The following is an 18,092-nucleotide window of genomic DNA, read 5'->3' on the forward strand; positions in this document are numbered from 1 at the left end:
AAAGGATGTAATAAGATTAAAACTAAGAGATAGAAGAAATAATTAAGATTTAAGAAAATAGTTTTTGAATGATATATTAGAATATGATTTTTTATTGATGTTTACTAGCATATTGACATGTCGAAGAAGTAAATAAGAGATTAGAAACATTGGATGAGATTAAGAACATGTTAGAAAAAAATAGTATGATTCTTAGATGAAAATGTTCTTGGGAGATTTTGGATGTTTTAAGAAGCTAAATGAAGGAAAGTTAGTTGAGATAAGTAAGAAAGAGTTTAATAGTAATGTTGGAGGTTAAAGTAAGGGAATTTAACCAAAATTGGGTAAAAATAAAGCTAAAAATGGAAAATTGGGTAAGGGTATCGATACTGATAAAGCAATACTGATATTATAGGTTTAAATGGGTAGAAATGTGATGAACAGTATCCGTACTGGTGCAATAAGTATCGATACTGATGGGATTTCGATACTACAAACAAAGTATCGATACCATGGATTTTAGAATGTAGAAATAATATTGATATTGAAAGGGGTATCGATACCATAGTATAGAAGTATCGATACCCTGGTATGGGTACCGATACTATTGAATCAGAAATTTTAAGGTAGGCTGAAATTGTTATAGAAATTAAAAATAATAGTACTTTTGAGTATTATTAAATTATAAATGTTAGACAATATACTTACATTTGTTTGGAATGTGTACTAAATGGGTGCTTGTGTAAATCGTAATCAATATCCCGAGTCAAGCAAACCGAAAGGCAAAGATAAAGTTGTTGAGTTGTTGGATTTTCATATTGGATATAATAGCGAGACAAGCCAGGTGAGTGCAATTATTATGTAGCTATATGTTATGATAGTCATATATGCATGTTGCTTAATATATGTATGGTGATTACCAAATAGCACTTTGTGTGTAGAACTAAGAAATTGTTAATAAGTTTATGAATTTTTATATGAGCTCTATTTGCGCAACCCACATAATTCATAGTAAGTTGTAGATTACTGTATTGGAACTACGGGTGCAAACTATAGAATTTGTAATGAAACTAAATAGTTAAGTGATATTATGAATAATTATTAGAGTAGGAACTGTTCTGAAGTAAAAGACTAAGAGTGTAGCTATGCATTTGGCAGAAAAGTGTCAATTATGCCAATTAAATGAAAAGTTAAATACCTTTGAGTAAAAGATTAATGTCCTAGTTATGCATTTGACAGAAAGGTGTCAATTATGCTAGTTAGATGAAAGGTTAAATACCTTTCAGTAAAAGATTAATGGAATTTATATACATTTGACAGAAAGGTGTCAATTATGCCAGTTAGATGAAAGGATAAATACCTTTGAGTAAAAGATTAATGGCCTAGCTGTACATTTAACATAAAGGTGTTAATTATGCCAGTTAGATGAAAGGTTAAAACCTTTGAGTAAAAGATTAATGGTCTAGTTGTGCATTTGGTAGAAATGTGTTAATCATGCCAGTTAGATGAAAGGTTAAATGCCTTTTAGTAAAATACTAAAAGCCTAGCTGTGCATTTGGTATAAAGGTGTCAATCATGCCAGTTAGATGAAAGGTTAAATGCCTTTTAGTAAAAGACTAAAAGCCTAGATGTGCATTTGGCATAAAGGTGTCAATCATGCCAGTTAGATGAAAGGTTAAATGCTCTAGATGAAGGACTAAATGTATAACAATGCAAAATTGGCATTAAAAGATGCCACAAATGAAAATAGATAACGGTGTATTAACGGTATATAAGGTGCCACTCATGCTGATTATAAAAGATAAAGGATCATTTGGCACTTTGGTGTAATACATGTACTTTACTTTGTCACTTAATGTACATAGGGAAAATAAAGAATAATTGGAAAAATATACAGAGGGATAGGTATGCTGGTCTTACTAAGAATAATTTCGATGATTGTATAGAAGAAATCTGGTTTAACTGAGAAGGATTTATATGATCCTTATAAGTATGTGATTTAATTCCGCGTTAAATAGCTTGAGATATTTATGTATAAATTTTAATTTCTTTATAATATTATGTCTTACAAAGTAAATACTTAACGTGTATTGATTTCATGTGTAGGTAAAAACAGAGACTAGCCGAGTAAGGAGTGCAGCAGTAGCGACAACTATCATCAATCTATGGTCGAATCTCATTAGTAACAGTAGGACAATCAAGTTTATTTTGAAAATTTCTGGCATGTAATCAAAATTAAGAAAAATGCTTTGGAATGTATTTAAATCGGTAACTTTGGTAATATGTTTCAACTACTTTTTTAATGTCGTACTAAAAGGTTTCGGTTTTTAAATTTCGAAACAAAAATTTATAGGTTTTACAAATGGGTAAATGTTTTTTAAAAGTCATGTGACACCTATGACTTGTTTACGAAAACGTATACTGGAAATGGGTGTTACATTTATTGGTATCAGAGTTACACGTTTAGCCGATTATCGGCCAAACCGGGGTTTAAATTGAATTGAGAAAAATGATTACATGCCATTAAGATTGTCAAAGTTACCGATATGGTGTCAATTAGAATGTGATTGATGTCACTCTTTATTAACTTGAATGTTATTATTGTGTATGTCATAATAGATGTTGAAAACCAAGAACAAAGGTAAGAAAATAGATAATATTGAAAAGAATGTTGAAATCAAAATCGACCCAAGAGAAATTAAATCGGATAAGGACCTAGAGGGGATTTATGAATTTAGTGATGATTCTGAGGTTTCTTCAGGTAAGCTTAAATAATTTAGAAATATTTAAGTGAAACACTAAATTGTTTAAAATATTGTTAATTTGAGTAAGAGGAAATGAGTAAGCGGTAAATGCATTGACCGCTAAAAGTTTATATAAAGATGAGTTATTAGTGGATCAACTGATTATGAGTTTGTTTAAGAATAAATGTTAAGTTTTATGGATCTAATAGAGTTACTTGTAGAAGGTAATTTGTGAAAATGGATTTTCTACCCATTTCATACTTTAATGTATTATTAATTAAAAATCAAGATTAATTCTCAAGAACTTGGAAGAGTGTCAAGTTCATAATGATAGGAAAAAGAGTAAATTTGGTTATTAGTGTAAGTTTAGCATTAACTGTTGTTAGGTTATTGCTACAAAGTTTTTAAGTCTTCTTATCAAATGATTTAGATAAGTAGACTTTAATAGTTGATATATAATATGTTTCAAATGCTAGAGAATATTTTAAATGGATCCAGAAAAGTTACATGGATTAGCTGAAGAAGAAAATGAAAGATTTTAAAATGAAAGTATTCTATTCAACTCAATATCGAGTAAGATGATAACGGTAAACCCTAGTGGGTCATGGTACAAGTGAAAGTTGAACAAGTAGTAAACATTTAATAAAGATTTCATGGGCTATGCTCCTAGTGAATCTGATGGAATTATCAATTGGGGAGTTAAGATCATATCGGGTATAGGTTGTTTGTCTCCATAGACGATTAGTTCAGAAAGATGTAGAGGATATGGAAATTATAGTTTTTGGAGAGAAAGTAAAATCATATCTCAAGGTGATATCGATAATGATTGTGAAGAAATGATTTCAGAAACACACACACACACACACACACACATATAACTTTTATGGCTAATGTGATAGATACTCAAATAATTAAAGTAGAATTATTTGATAATTTCACAAAATTTAGGAATTTATAGATGTCTTTTTAGGTAAATTTATTGAGTTACCTCCAGATCGAGAAGAGTTATTTAAGGTTGATGGTAATTAAGGTATTGAGCATGCTTATATGATTTAGTATCAAATGATTTAAGAGAGTTAAGAGAATTAGGGGCTCGATTATAACAGTTGATTGATCAAAGTTTTATCAGCCCGTGTATTTCATCTTGGGAAGTAATTGTGTTATTAGCGAAAAGAAAGATAAATCTATGAGGTTATCCATATATTTTGACAGTTAAATAAGATTCTTCGAGAGAAGAACTTGTTTGCTAGACTATTACAAGGTGAAATTCTGGTTAGCAAAGATGGCTTTCTTTGGTAAGGTTGTTTAAGCATAAAGTATAACAGTAGATCCTAAGAGAAACTCATGTTTTAGAAAATTGGAAACTTTCAAAGAATGATCATGAAGTTCAGATTTCTTTGGGGCTTGCTGGTTATTGTTGAAGGTTAGTGAAGAACTTTTCGACGTTAGCTTTGCTATTAACCAAGTTTTTAAAGAAAAATATGCCTTTTGTAGAATGGAGAAGGGTCAAGAGAGTTTGAAATGAAAAAGAGGATTTTAATAGAGACACCAGTGTTTATACAACTTGAGTAGGATAAGGATTATGTGGTTTTTACTAATGTATATCCCAATGGCTTAAGAAGCGTGCTTATGCAAAAAGGTAAGGTTTTGTATATGCCTCGATAAAGTTAAAGACGCAAAAAAGAAATTACCCTACGCATGATTTAGAGTTAGCAACAGTCAAGTTTGCTTTAAAAGATTTGACGCCATTATCTATATGGTGAGTGATACTATAGTTGTGCTAATTACAAAAGCTTAAAGTACTTGTGAAATTAAAGAGAGTTGAACCTGAGACAGAAAAGATGGACATAATCTTTAAAGGATTATAAAGTGATCATTGATTATCTTCCAAGAAAGGCCAATGTTGTTGCAGAGGTACTTGGTCAAAAACCTTTTGCAGTTTTGCGAGCTATGGACGGGTGATTAGTGTTGAATGAAAATGGCACTGTGGGATAAATTAAATATGAAGTCGATGTTTTTATTAGATATGATAAGAGAATTATAAAGAAAAGACGAAAATTTCTTGATAAGAAGTTTATAAGTAGAAAATGAAAAAATTAAGGACTTTTGAGGTCAGGCTTGATGGATGTTCATATTATCGTGGGATACTTTGTATTCCTGATGATTAAGAATTTAGAAAGATATTCTTTTTGAGGCATTAATTCCATGATTATGCATTCAGGTGAAACAAGTGGTACCAAGATTTAAAGAGTCGGTTGGGTGGCCTGGTTTGAAAATAACCATCATAAAAATTTTAGCAAAATGTCTAAAGTACTATTAGAGGAAAAGTTGAACATCGAGTATTTTCTAGATTGTCTCAATCAATCTCGATTCATGAATGGAAAAGGGATCATGGCAAAAATATTTTCTTTTAGAAGAATTTGCTTGCAATACAGTTTTTAATCGATCATCAAAATGGTTGTATATGAAGCTTTATATAAGAGAAAAGAGATTTAATATCAAGAAGGTGATAAAGTTTTTTTGAAAGTATCACCTTGGAAGGAAGTATTGCGATTTGGACTGAGTCGAGAATTTTTCAACCTAATGAAATTTGATCAGTTAGCTTTTGCCTCCCGAAACGGACAAGACCTAAAATGTTTTTTTGTGTTATTGCTTATTAATTATTGATCAGATTTGAATTATGAAAAGTACCAATATGGATAAGGCTCGAGAAATCAAGAAAACACGTAACAAAATGATTCCACTAGTTTAAGTGTTGTGGTAAAAGCATAAAGTCTTTAAATTCAAGGAAGAATTTTCTTAAGGAGAGAATTGTAATACCCCAAATATCGGGTTAGTGACATTAGTGAAAAGATTTAAAATTTGAGGATTTATTTGAATAAATAATAAAAGATGAGAAAATAATTTGGAATAGTGTTTTAGACTAATTTGTAATAATAGATGATTACAAAGGGTATTTTGGTCCTTTAAGGGGAAATGAATTTAAAATTCATTTGTAGGGGGTATTAAAGTATAGGCAAAAGGGGAACGGGAAAAAAGACTAAATTATCTCTTCTTGTTTTTCTTTCCCGTGTAAGGCTCTCGTCCATATCCAAAGGTAAGGTTTAATATGGCAAGTTTTTCCTTTTGTTTTTGGGTTATTTTTTAAACATTAAGCATCATAGAGGGTTAAGGAAGGATGGAATAAGATTAAAACTAAGAGATGTAAGAAAAAATTGAGATTTAAGAAAATGGGTTTTTGAATTATATGTTAGAATATGAATTTTTATTGATGTTTACTACATATTTGATTTGTAAAAGAAGTAAATAAGAGATTAGAAGCATTGGATGGGATTAAGAAAATGTTAGAAAAAGTGGTATAATTCTTAGTTGAAAATGTTCTTGGGAGATTTTAGATGTTTTAAGAAGCTAAATGAAGGAAAGTACGTTGAGATAAGTAAGGATGAGTATAATAGTAATGTTGGAGGTTAAATTAAGGGAATTTGACCAAAATTGGGTAAAAATCGAGCTGAAAATGGAAAATATGGGTAAGGGTATCAGTACTAATAGAGCATACCGATACTATAGGTTTAAATTGGTAGAAATATGATGAACAATATCCGTACTGGTGCAATGAGTATCGATATTAATGGGGTATCGATACTACAAACAAAGTATTGATACCACGGATTTCAAAATGTAGAAATGGTATTGATACAGAAAGGGGTATCGATACCATAGTATAGAAGTATCGATACCCTGGTATGGGTATCGATACTATTGAGCCAGGAATTTTAAGATAGGCTAAAATTGTTATAGAAATTTAAAATAATAGTACTTTTGAGTATTTTTAAAGTATAAATGTTAGAGAATATACTAACATTTGTATAGAATGTGTACTAAATCGGTGCTTGTGTAGATCGTAATCAAGCTCCATAGTCAAGCAAACCGAAAGGCAAAGATAAAGTTACTGAGTAGTTGGATTTGCATATTGGATATAATAGTGAGGCAGGCCAGGTGAGTGCATTTATTATGTATTTCTATGTTATGATAGTCATAGATGCGTGTTTCTTAATATATATATATGATTACCAAATGACACTTTGTGTGTAAAACTAAGAAATTCATAATAAGTTTATGAATTTCTGTATGGGCACTATGTGTGCAACCCACATAATTCATCATAAGTTGTGGATTACCGTATTGGCAATACGGGTGCAAACTATAGAATTTGTAATGAAATTAAATAGTTAAGTGATATTATAAATAACAATTAGAGTAGAACTTGTTCTAAAGTAAAAGACTAAAAGCCTAGTTGTGCATTTTGCAGAAATTTGTCAATTATGCCAGTTAGATTAAAGGTTAAATACCTTTGATTAAAAGATTAATGGCCTAGTTGTTCATTTGACAGAAATGTCAATTATGACAATTAGATTAAAGGTTAAATACCTTTGAGTAAAATATTAATGGCCTAGCTTTGCATTTGACGGAAAGGTGTCAATTATACTAGTTAGATGAAAGGTTAAATACCTTTGAGTAAAAGATTAATGGCCTAGCTGTGCATTTAACAGAAAGGTGTCAATTATGCCAGTTAGATGAAAAGTTAAATAACTTTGAGTAAAAGATTAATGGCCTAGCTGTACATTTAACAGAAAGGTGTCAATCATGCTAGTTAGATGCAAGGTTAAATGCGTTTGAGTAAAAGACTAAAAGCCTAGCTGTGCATATGGCAGAAAGGTGCCAATCATTCCAGTTAGATGAAAGGTTAAATGCTCTAGATGAAGGGCTAAATGTATAACAGTGCAAAATTGGCATTAAAAGATGCCATAAATGAAAATACATAACGGTGTATTAACGGTGTATTAACGGTATATAAGGTGCCACTCATGCTGATTTTAAAAGATAAAGGATCATTTGGCACTTTGGTGTAATACATGTACATTACTTTCTCACTTAATGTACATAGGGAAAATAAAGAATAATTGGAAAAATATACAGAGGGATGGGTATGCTGGTCTTACTAAGAATAATTTCGATGATTATATGGAAGAAATCTGGTTTAACTGAGAAAGATTTATATGATTCTTATAAAGTATGCGATTTAATTCAGCATTAAATAGCTATAAGATACTTATGTATAAATTGCAGTTTCTTTATAATATTATGTCTCATTAAGTAAATACTTAATGTTTGTTGATTTCACTCGTAGGTAAAAGCAGAGACTAGCCGAGTAAGGAGTGCAACAGTAGCGGCAGCTATCATCAATCTAAGGTTGACTGTCATCAGTAACAGTGGAACAATCAAGTTTATTTTGAAAATTTCTGGCATGTAATCGAAATTAAGAAAAATGCTTTCGAATGTATTTAAATCGATAACTTTGGTAATATGTTTCAACGACTTTTTTATTGTTGTACTAAAAGGTTTCAGTTTTAATTTTCGAAACAAAATTTTATAGGTTTTATAAATGGGTGAATGTTTTTTAAAAGTCATGTGACACCTATGACTTGTGTACGAAAACATATACTGGAAATGGGTGTTACAGAGTTATGGTGACCTTGTTTCATGACATGATGCACAATGAAATTGAAGTTTATGTTGACGACATTATTGTCAAGGTAAAAACCGAAAATGAACACGTCAAGAATCTGAGAAAGCTCTTCCAAAGATTAAGAAAGTTCCAATTGAGACTGAATCCCAGAAAGTGTACTTTTGGAGTAACATCTGGAAATTTTTTAGGCTTCGTTGTTAGTAGGAAAGACATCGAAGTTGATCCGGATAAAGTCAATGCCATCCAGAATTTACCTCCCCCACAAATACAAAAGGAAGTTAGAGGTTTCTTGGGTAGATTGAATTATATAGCACAATTCATATCTCCGTTAACCGACAAGTGTGACCCAAATTTCAACATTCTTAGAAAAAAATAGCTCTGAAATATGGGATGAGGACTGCCAGAATGCATTCGAGAGAATAAAAGAGTATTTATCTCGCGCTCTGGTTTTAATGTCTCCTATCTCGGGCAAACCTTTATTCCTGTATTTTTCCATCTTTGAGAATTAAATGGGATATAACTTGGGCCAACATGATGAGTTTCGAAGGAAGAAAGGAAAGAACCATTTACTACCTGAGCAAGAAGTTCACTGATTACGAAGTTAGATATTCAGCCATTGAAAAAGTTTACTACGCTTTGGTCTGGGCTACACATAGACTCAGACAATACAAGTTGTACACCACTTGATTGATTTCCAAGTTGGATCCACTAAAGTACATGATGGGTGTGCATGCTCTCTCCGGAAGGTTAGCCAGATGGCATATGCTATTATCTAAATTTGACATCGAATACATGAGCCAGAAAGCTATAAAAGGAAGTGCCATATCTGACCTTTTGGCAAGCAGAGAGTATAAAAATTACGAGCCAATGACTTTGACTTCCCAAACGAAGACTTGATGGCCATATCTCTAGAAGAAGCAAGTAATTCTACATGTGATTCGTGGAAAATGCACTTTGATGGTGCATCAAATGAATTAGAACACGACATTGGGGATATTGGTGTCACGTGAAGGAAATCACTACTCATTTATTAGCATATTGAACTTTGATTGCACTAACAAAATGGCAAAATATGAAGCTTGTGTTTTGGGGATTTGAGCTGCTATTTGACAGAATATAAAGACCCTATAGATATATAGAGATTCGAACTTAGTGATCTATCAGTTTCGAGGAGAATGGGAGACAAAAAATGTAAAGCTGGTGGAATACCAAAAGCTTATATTAGATCTGCTCGAAGAGTTTGATGAAGTCACTTTCCATTACGTGCCTAAAGAAGAGAATTAAATGGTCGATGCCTTAGCTACCTTGGCAGTAGCATTCAAGGCTAGTGGAAATTATGACATGATGCCAATTGACATGCAGTCATATGAATATCCAACTCATTGTTACAAAATTGAATAAGTAAAAGACACTAAGCCTTGGTACCACGATTTCTACAATACATTAAAACCAAAGCTATCTAGAAGAAGCCACCGAAATGGATAAAAGAACAATCAGAAGGATGACAGTCAGATATGTTCTTGATAGGGAAGTCTTATACAAGATGAGCCATGATCAAGTCTTGTTAAGATGTCTAGATGCAGAAGAAGCAAAGATGATACTGAAAGAAGTACATGATGGAGTTTGTGGAACTCATGCAAATGACATATGATGTCAAGACAAATTATGAGATGTGGATATTTCGGGACCACATTAGAACGCAACTACATCAAATATGTTAGAAGATTACATAAGTGCCAAATCTATGGGGATAAAATCAATGTTCTGCCTCACCCTCTTCATGTGATGACGACATCGTGGCCTTTTTCTATTTGAGGAATGGATGTCATTGGACAAATCCATTCAAAAGCTTCAAATGGTCATTGATTCATTCTTATAACAATTGACTATTTTACCAAATGGGTGGAAGCTGCATCATATGCCACTATTACCCAGTCCACTATTTGCAAGTTCTTGAAAAAAAAAGATCATATGTCGGTATGGTTTACCGAAAGAATCATTACCGATATTGATATGAACCTGAACAATAAGATGATAGACGCTAGTTATGAACAATTTAACATATAGCATCACACCTCGACTGCTTATAGACCGAAGATGAATGGAGCAGTAGAAGCAGCAAACAAGAACATTAAGATAATATTGGAGAAAACAACTAAGAAATACAAGGATTGGCACGAGAAATTGCCATTTGCTTTGTTTGCTTATCGAACTTTGTACGAACTTCGACTGGGGAAACCACATTTGCATTAATATATGGGATAAAGGCAATATTGCCCATTGAGATGGAGATTCCATCGCTAAGGGTCTTGTCGAAAGTTAGACTAGATGATGCAGACTAGGTACAAACTCGATATGATCAACTAAACCTAATATAAGAAAAGAGGTTGAAAGCCATTCATCATGGTCAAATCTACCAAAACGGATTATTCAAGCACATAATAAGAAGGTGCACCCACGAGTATTCCACGATGGAGATCTTGTGCTAAAGAGGATTTGGCCAATTCAAAAAGACTTCAGAGGAAAATGGATGCCAAATTGGGAAGGGCCTTATGTCGTTAAAAAGGCCTTCTCCGGAGGAGCACTAATCTTGATTGAGATGGACGGGTCGGAACTACCTAATCCCGTTAATTTGTATGCAGTAAAAAATACTTCGCTTAGTATGAAAACCCAAGAGGGCGCCTAAGTGGAAGCAAAAAAAATGAAAAAAAGAAGGAAAAAAGTGTTTAGGGTGAAAACCCAAAAGGGCACCCTAAATTGAAAAAAAAGAAAAAAAAAAGAAAAATAAGGTAGGTCCAAGATAAAAACCCGCAAAAGGCGTCTTGAAACCAAGGATGGATCCGAGTTGAAAGCCCGAAAGGGTAATTTGGATAATGATTCAGGAAAGGTCCCGGATCAAGACAGTAAAGCATCACGACATCCAAATCTTCAGTAGACTTAACGATTAGGAGAAATGTTGCACTCTCCCGAACATTGTCTCATCTTTGAAGTTCCTTTGACAAAGGTTGTACTCAAAAGTCATCTAACGGTGTATCAGTTCAAAAGCTCCTGCATTATTGAGATCTAAGGCATCTATTTATATCTCTTTATGTATTGACTTTCTAGAATGTTTGTCATGTATTCTTTGTTTCTTTTTTTCCTTATAAGTAAATATGATCATTTTTCTAAATCAACTCCCTTCAGACATCTTCGATTGAACTTAAATAAAAATGATTTATTCACTTTTGAAAAGATAATTGCATATTACTGTACAAAGATTTTCTGAAAGGTACAGATGTTCGGAATCTGATCAAGGCTTATGCACTCGAGATGATGGGTTCTAGTTCGTTGAAACGCATTGCTTAACTAAAAAAATAGAAATAAACCTTCTTTTTGCAAGTTCACAGAATGTACATTGGATTTATGCATGTTGAAGAATCCAAGATAAAGAATCAGAAATTCAAGATTCTAGAATCAAAAGTCATCAAGACTGACAACAAGAGATTGAGATTTATCTCTAAATCCTAAAATAACATATTTCACATATGCATTTTAGGCACACATAAGAGCATTACATCCATAGCATCGCATATATGCATAGTTTTGCAGATTCTTGTCAGAGTCAATTTCAACTTCACAGCGAAAGATATTGAACTCAAAACGATACAACTTACACAAGATTGGATTTCAACTTCACAATGAAGATATTCAACTCAAAACCAATCTGAACTCAACTTAACGACGAAGGAATCACCCATGATTTCAACTTCACGATGTGGGATATCGTATCCAATAAATCAACTTGACTACACGACCACAGAGTCATCCGAAACAACAATGAGCTATCTTCTAGCCTAATTACAGCATAGCTCAAAGAGAGAAGGGTTATCTGTCAACTGAAACTTTCGAGTTTGATTCCATTCAGCTTGAAGGCATATCAACCATATAGTAGCAGTAAGGAACTACTTTTCGGTAGAATTTTCACACCTAGGTATTTAAGCCGAGAAGAAGATGAAGGTTGACTATGGTTTGGCAACAAGAAGCCACCTTTCGATTCAAATTTTGAACTACGTTTTCAACTTCAAAACGATGGATATCATGTTCAAAGACCTCTCAAGATTGACTCAACTTTATGACAAAAGAGTCACCCACAGTACGACTCAATAACAGAGAGCCATCCTTTTTCGAATCTCAAATCCACAGCAGAGGGTAGTTGATAAAGATTCAATGACAACATTACGTTTTATTTCAAACTCAGAAGTCAACAACTCTCACAGGAACATGCTTGTTTTCAAGCCCATATGCACCGAATGAAAACTCGTGTCTTTTTGTCTTTGCCTTAATTTCGTTGCACGATAATGGGCAAAGAATGGCAGTTGTAGTCACTCATTTTCATCTAGGGTTTTATTTAGTATATAAATAACATTTATAATATACAGCTTCGAATTTTTTTTGAAAATATATATAATATATAGTTTTTAAAACATTTTGAAAACATATAATATATAATTTTTAAAAACCATTTTTGAAACATATAATTTTTAGAAAACACATTTTATATTATATAGTTTAATTATTTTAGTTACATTATATTTATTTTATTTATTTTGTTTATTCTTTATTTCTTATTCTTTATTTTTCTTTTTATTTTAGGCCCAAAAGTCCAAGAGGCCTAGCAAGGAACCCAACTGGGTGGGCAAGCCTGACCCAGCAAGTCAACCCGACAAGCCCAATAAACCTGGGGTTTTGTAATAAGCTAAGGCGCCGCACATCTTCGGCTATGAGATCAAGCTAGGATCAATGACCCAGATCAAGGGTGGTTAGGGTCACAAAACCCTAAAACAAACATATACCAAAACGCATTCGCATTATGGTCGTTAGATCTAGTCATGTGATCTAACGGTCCAGATTACACTAGGAGGGTGGTGGTCACCATTCAATGGCGCGTGAAGGTCACGCGCCTGCAAAAACATCCACCGACCGAGATTCTTGGTACCTTAAGCCAGAAATTTCACAAAATCAAGCTAAAATGTTCCATAAACCCCGAAGTAAAATCAGAGAATAAGTATTCCACAAATGAAAAGGCGTGCCATGAACGTCGAACGTGACTGGCCCTTCCTGGGATGTTCGAAATGACTATCGGCCGAGAGGGTATAAATACCCCCACCAAGATGCTGAAAAATACAAGAAAAATACGTAGAAAATTGAAGCAAACCAAGCAAGGCAACAAGGAAAAATACGTTTTGAATATACAAAAAACCATCACAAAATTTAAACTTTTCGTCGAAGGCTACTAGGCGGAGAAGAACACAATCGCGAGGAAACCAACAAATGCCAGAAATCGTCAGATCTTGTCGAAAAAAGGTAAATATCGAAGCTATTTTCTCATATCTACGACAGAGAGGGCATTATTTGAACATTTGGGTTTCAGTTTTGGGTTCATTAGATTGAAGGGATTATTTTAGGGTGGTTTGATTTTTTTCGGCCACTGGGGGGCAGTGGCCAGAGCAATGGTCTGAATAGCAGTGAGAGGCTAGGATGGTGGCCGACCATTCAGCCGGATGGGGGATAAGGGAGAGAGTTGAGAGATTTTTGAGGGATTTTTTTGTGGAATGGGTAAACATGATTTTTTTTAGTTTTAGGGGTATTTATAATTGAAGAACTAGGCTGTAATTAGCTAATAGTTAAATTAATTTCGCAGTCCCTGATATTTTGATGCGTAATTCATTTTGGTCACCATGTGTAATTTTACCTCCGAATTTTAAATTTATTCAATTTAATTCTCATTTATATCTTTATATTATTGCAAATTGGATACTTAACTTCTATTTCTTTCATTGCAGCCCCCCGATAACTTTAATTTGATCTTCAATTCCTCACATTTTCCAATTTAGCCTTTGAATTTTACTTTTATGTAGGCCATAATCTTAACCTTTTTTTAAAAATATCCTTTTCATAATTTTATTTTATTTTTATTAAACTTTCATCTGGCTTTGTTTTTTAGGATGAATTTAACATCGATCAAAGGTAAGTGATTTGAATTGAATATTTAAATTTTAATTTAACATGTAATTTTCGCAATTATGACAACCGAGAAATTAAATTGGTACCGAAAGGGCAATACAAGGGTGCTAATCTTCCTTGACTGTAACTGACTCCCGGACCCGACATATTTTTGGTAAAACGCAGATCAGTTAAGATGATAAATTGAGGTTTCCAGACAATCTAATTATTTTTTAAATGATCGGTGGCGGCTCATGTATGTTCTATTTAAGTCGAAGCCCAATTCCAGACCCACCCGAAGGACGGTTACGATAGTTTTATGCAGCATTGGTGATTAGTGTCCTCTTTTCTGGTGTTGTCTAGTTGGGTTCAGTATGTTTCACCACACACTTTAACTTATTAATAGGTCAACGAGAAATTGAAGTTCAAGGATCGGACTGCTCAATATTTGTTAATGGCTCAACTGGGATTGACCCATAATCAAAGGATAATTGGTGTTATAATCGTTTTGCAATTAATCAAATTGTTTAGACTCTAATTGTTGCTCAATGGTTTCTTCTTTCCTGATGATGTGGTGCAGTGCTAGGTTCGGCATAGCACATGCACTTTGTTTGTGGCTTGCTTCGTGGCTTGCTGCAGAGATTCTAATTCTTGTGGATTCCGGTATGATCAAGCATAAGGATGATGCGACCACATCTAATGAGTCTTAAACATTTCTGTTACTTAAACGTTGAAGGTGTACTCTTGAGTTTCAGAAATAAATGCACAAGAATAATCATACAATTTTACAAAGTGTCTGTTTTAATCGTCAAATTATGTCAAACTTCTAGGCTCTACTTTTCAAATGCACATAGGTGCATGATAAGAAACAAAACAAGTATTACTTACATTAATATGCACAAGATCAAATAAGCAAATCATTTACAATTGCTTCATTGTAAAGGCATATAATTTTCTCACCTCTAAACTTATCAAAGTGGTCTCACTGATAAAGAAAAATATTATCCTTTCTAGAGGTCTTGGGTTCGAGCATTTACGTCTTCATGATGAATACATATTGTTAATTGGTTAGAAAAGTTATGAACAAATACTACATTGTAATCCCCTTACTATTAAAAAATAATTTTCTTACATGTAGCTATACGTTTGATCATTATAGAACCTAAATGTTTAAGAACTTTTAATACATTCAAACAATTAAAATAGAATTAGTTCAGACATCGTGTATGGTGGAAACCTCTAAAAACCTTTTGTATTATTTACGTAATATACAGAGATTAAAGGTGTTAGAAAAGAAAATGTTGCATTTGGTTTTAAAAAAATGAACTTCTTTTGGTTTTTATTTTCTATGGTAATGAAATTAGAGAAAAAATAATAAAAAAGTTAGTTTTATTTTTTTTTCCAAAAACACTTTGCAAAATTTAAAAAACTGAACGCAATAGTTTTTAATTAGCATGATGCTAAAATTAGTCATAATATTTAACTAAAATAGTTATTTTTTCCACTATTTTTTTTGAAGAATTTTTGTCCCCCAACATTTTATTTTAAGATAAAAACGTCCAATAAAAAAAGGTAAAAAGGTTCCTAATGTTTGATTACTCACTTTGGTTCTTTTTTTTTCAAGAGCATTTTAGCCCTCAACGTTTTATTTTAGGATAAAGATGTCAATATTTTAGAACAATAATTGTTTATTAACTAATGATTTCCATGTATAGAGGGACCTTTTTACTCCGAAAGGAAATGTTTGGAGTCAAAATACTCCAAAAAAAGGAATATAAGCCAAAAGGACTATTTTAATAAATTTGGGTGTTAATTTTGATATTATGTCTTTTTAATTTAATGAATTGACTCAAATTTAAACTATATAAATGTAAAAAAATCAATAACTTTTAGGGTAAAGAACATAAATGATCTCTAGACTATAAGATATTGATTTATTAAGTCCCTTAACTATTAAAATTTACTAAATGATTATTAGACTATTCTGTATGTTTCAAATTGGTTCTTTTTCATTAAATATTTAAGGACCATCTAAGTTGATCGTTAACTTGCTGATTAGGATATAATAAAATTATATTTTGATAATATCTATTTTCCATGTCAGATATCTATGGAAAATAAAAAATATATAATTCCAGTTATCTTAAAATCCCCAAACTTCATCTTCTTATTTTTAGAGAGAAATCACACACCGAAAAAAGAAAAAGGAGAACCACACAAAATGAACACAGGAACGAAGTTTCCGAAATGTGATTGTGGAGTGGGCACTTAGCTCAAAACATTGTGGTCTGAGTACGGAGTTGGTTGAAGTTATTTGATTGCTTCATTTGAATTCTACATGAAAAAAATGGATGCTATAGAAATGAAACATGGGATGAAAGGATGGGATGCAGAGCATAAGAGGTTTGAAATAGTTTTATTTCTTTTCATCTTTAGGTATGCTTTTGAGAGAATATAACTTCTGAATAATGTCATCCAAATGCATATAAAAGTGGGTTTCATTTCAATTTTCATATTATCATAATGTTTTTTCTGTCAAGTGAATTTTTAACTTATAAAGACTGTATATGATATAAAATGAACTGATATTCTATTTTTCAGATATTAAGATCTATAATTAATCAATTTTTGTCGTTCTTAGTAGAAATTTTTTAACTTCATTGTTTTGTTTCCAACATTGAAGATGACTTTGAATTCAGTAATAATGATGGTGATGGAGGTTTCGAAAAATTCAAAAGTCATTATAAGTAAAAAATTCACTTGAAAGTTATACTTGGTCTATATCCTTCCATTGTTAATAAAAAACTTACAAATTGAAAGTTAAATGCCTATATAGATATTGAAGTGCTTTGATTCAAATGAAGCAAGATGAATCTGGCTTGCTCTGAATTATAAATTGTTTGTTATTTACAAAGTGCTATGCCATTTAGAGAAATTAAAAAAAAATTGTGATAGTTCTAAAAAAATTAAAATATTTGTTCATTTTTGCATTTGAATTAAAACAAAATTCTAAATTGAAGTAGACAAACTTCAAATTTGATAAACAATATTATCAACTTTTGAAACAATAACCAAATAAAAAAATAAACTTCATTGTTGAATGTCAAATCAAACAATTATCTATATTCAATGAATCAAGAATGATTCTTTAAAATAATAAGCTCAAATAAATATTCCTTGTGAAATCAGTCCACCCCATCTTCTGTAACATTCCTTGTGATTGTGCTCGAGGTTATAGCAGTAATCTCTTCTGTGATTGGAATTGTCATAGGCCCATTTTCAGTGTTGAATGACATCCATCTGACAATAAACACATATTCTTGTTGCCTTGAAATACTTGTTCTTTGATCTTGTTGAATTGGGGGATCCTTCCACTTATAAGGTAGCTTCACTCTTGAAGTAATTGTAGGTTGTTGGATTGGAGTTTGAGACTGTTGAGTTGGAGGCTGGATAGTTGAAGGTTGGTTAGTAGAACTTCTCATTCGAACCTGTAGAAAATACTTATGTTATAAAATGAAATATATAATATAATCTAAAAAATTTATTAAAAATGCATATAAACTATTACCCTCAAGATAGTTCTCTTATTGTCACGTACTTCTCCCTTACATGTCCTCACATTGTAACATGGTTTGTCATAATTGGTGCAATTCAATTTTACCCATTTTCTACTTAACCTTGATGAAGTGGTAGCCTGTTCATCAACGTCGTTTCTTCTAGCTTTGATAGGTCCTCCAGGTGGTCTTCTCAATGATGGAGGCAATATCGACTGCAATTGTTGTTGAGGAGTCCATTGGTTTGGTTCTCTAATAAGGTTAGTGCAGTGTGAGTATATCTAAAGCTTCGTGGTCTTGTTGTAG

At 32.3% G+C, this 18,092-nt stretch overlaps 1 pseudogene; it reads left to right on the forward strand.

Annotated features, from left to right (window-relative positions):
- The window catches only part of LOC120130142, a 41,477-nt pseudogene extending 26,535 nt beyond the window's left edge, over positions 1 to 14,942 (forward strand).
- Positions 14,943 to 18,092: the final 3,150 nt, after the last annotated feature.

The sequence above is a fragment of the Hibiscus syriacus genome, unplaced genomic scaffold, assembly GCF_006381635.1.
Source record: "Hibiscus syriacus cultivar Baekdansim isolate YM2019G1 unplaced genomic scaffold, ASM638163v2 tig00110515_pilon, whole genome shotgun sequence".
NCBI classification, from domain to species: Eukaryota; Viridiplantae; Streptophyta; class Magnoliopsida; order Malvales; family Malvaceae; genus Hibiscus; species Hibiscus syriacus.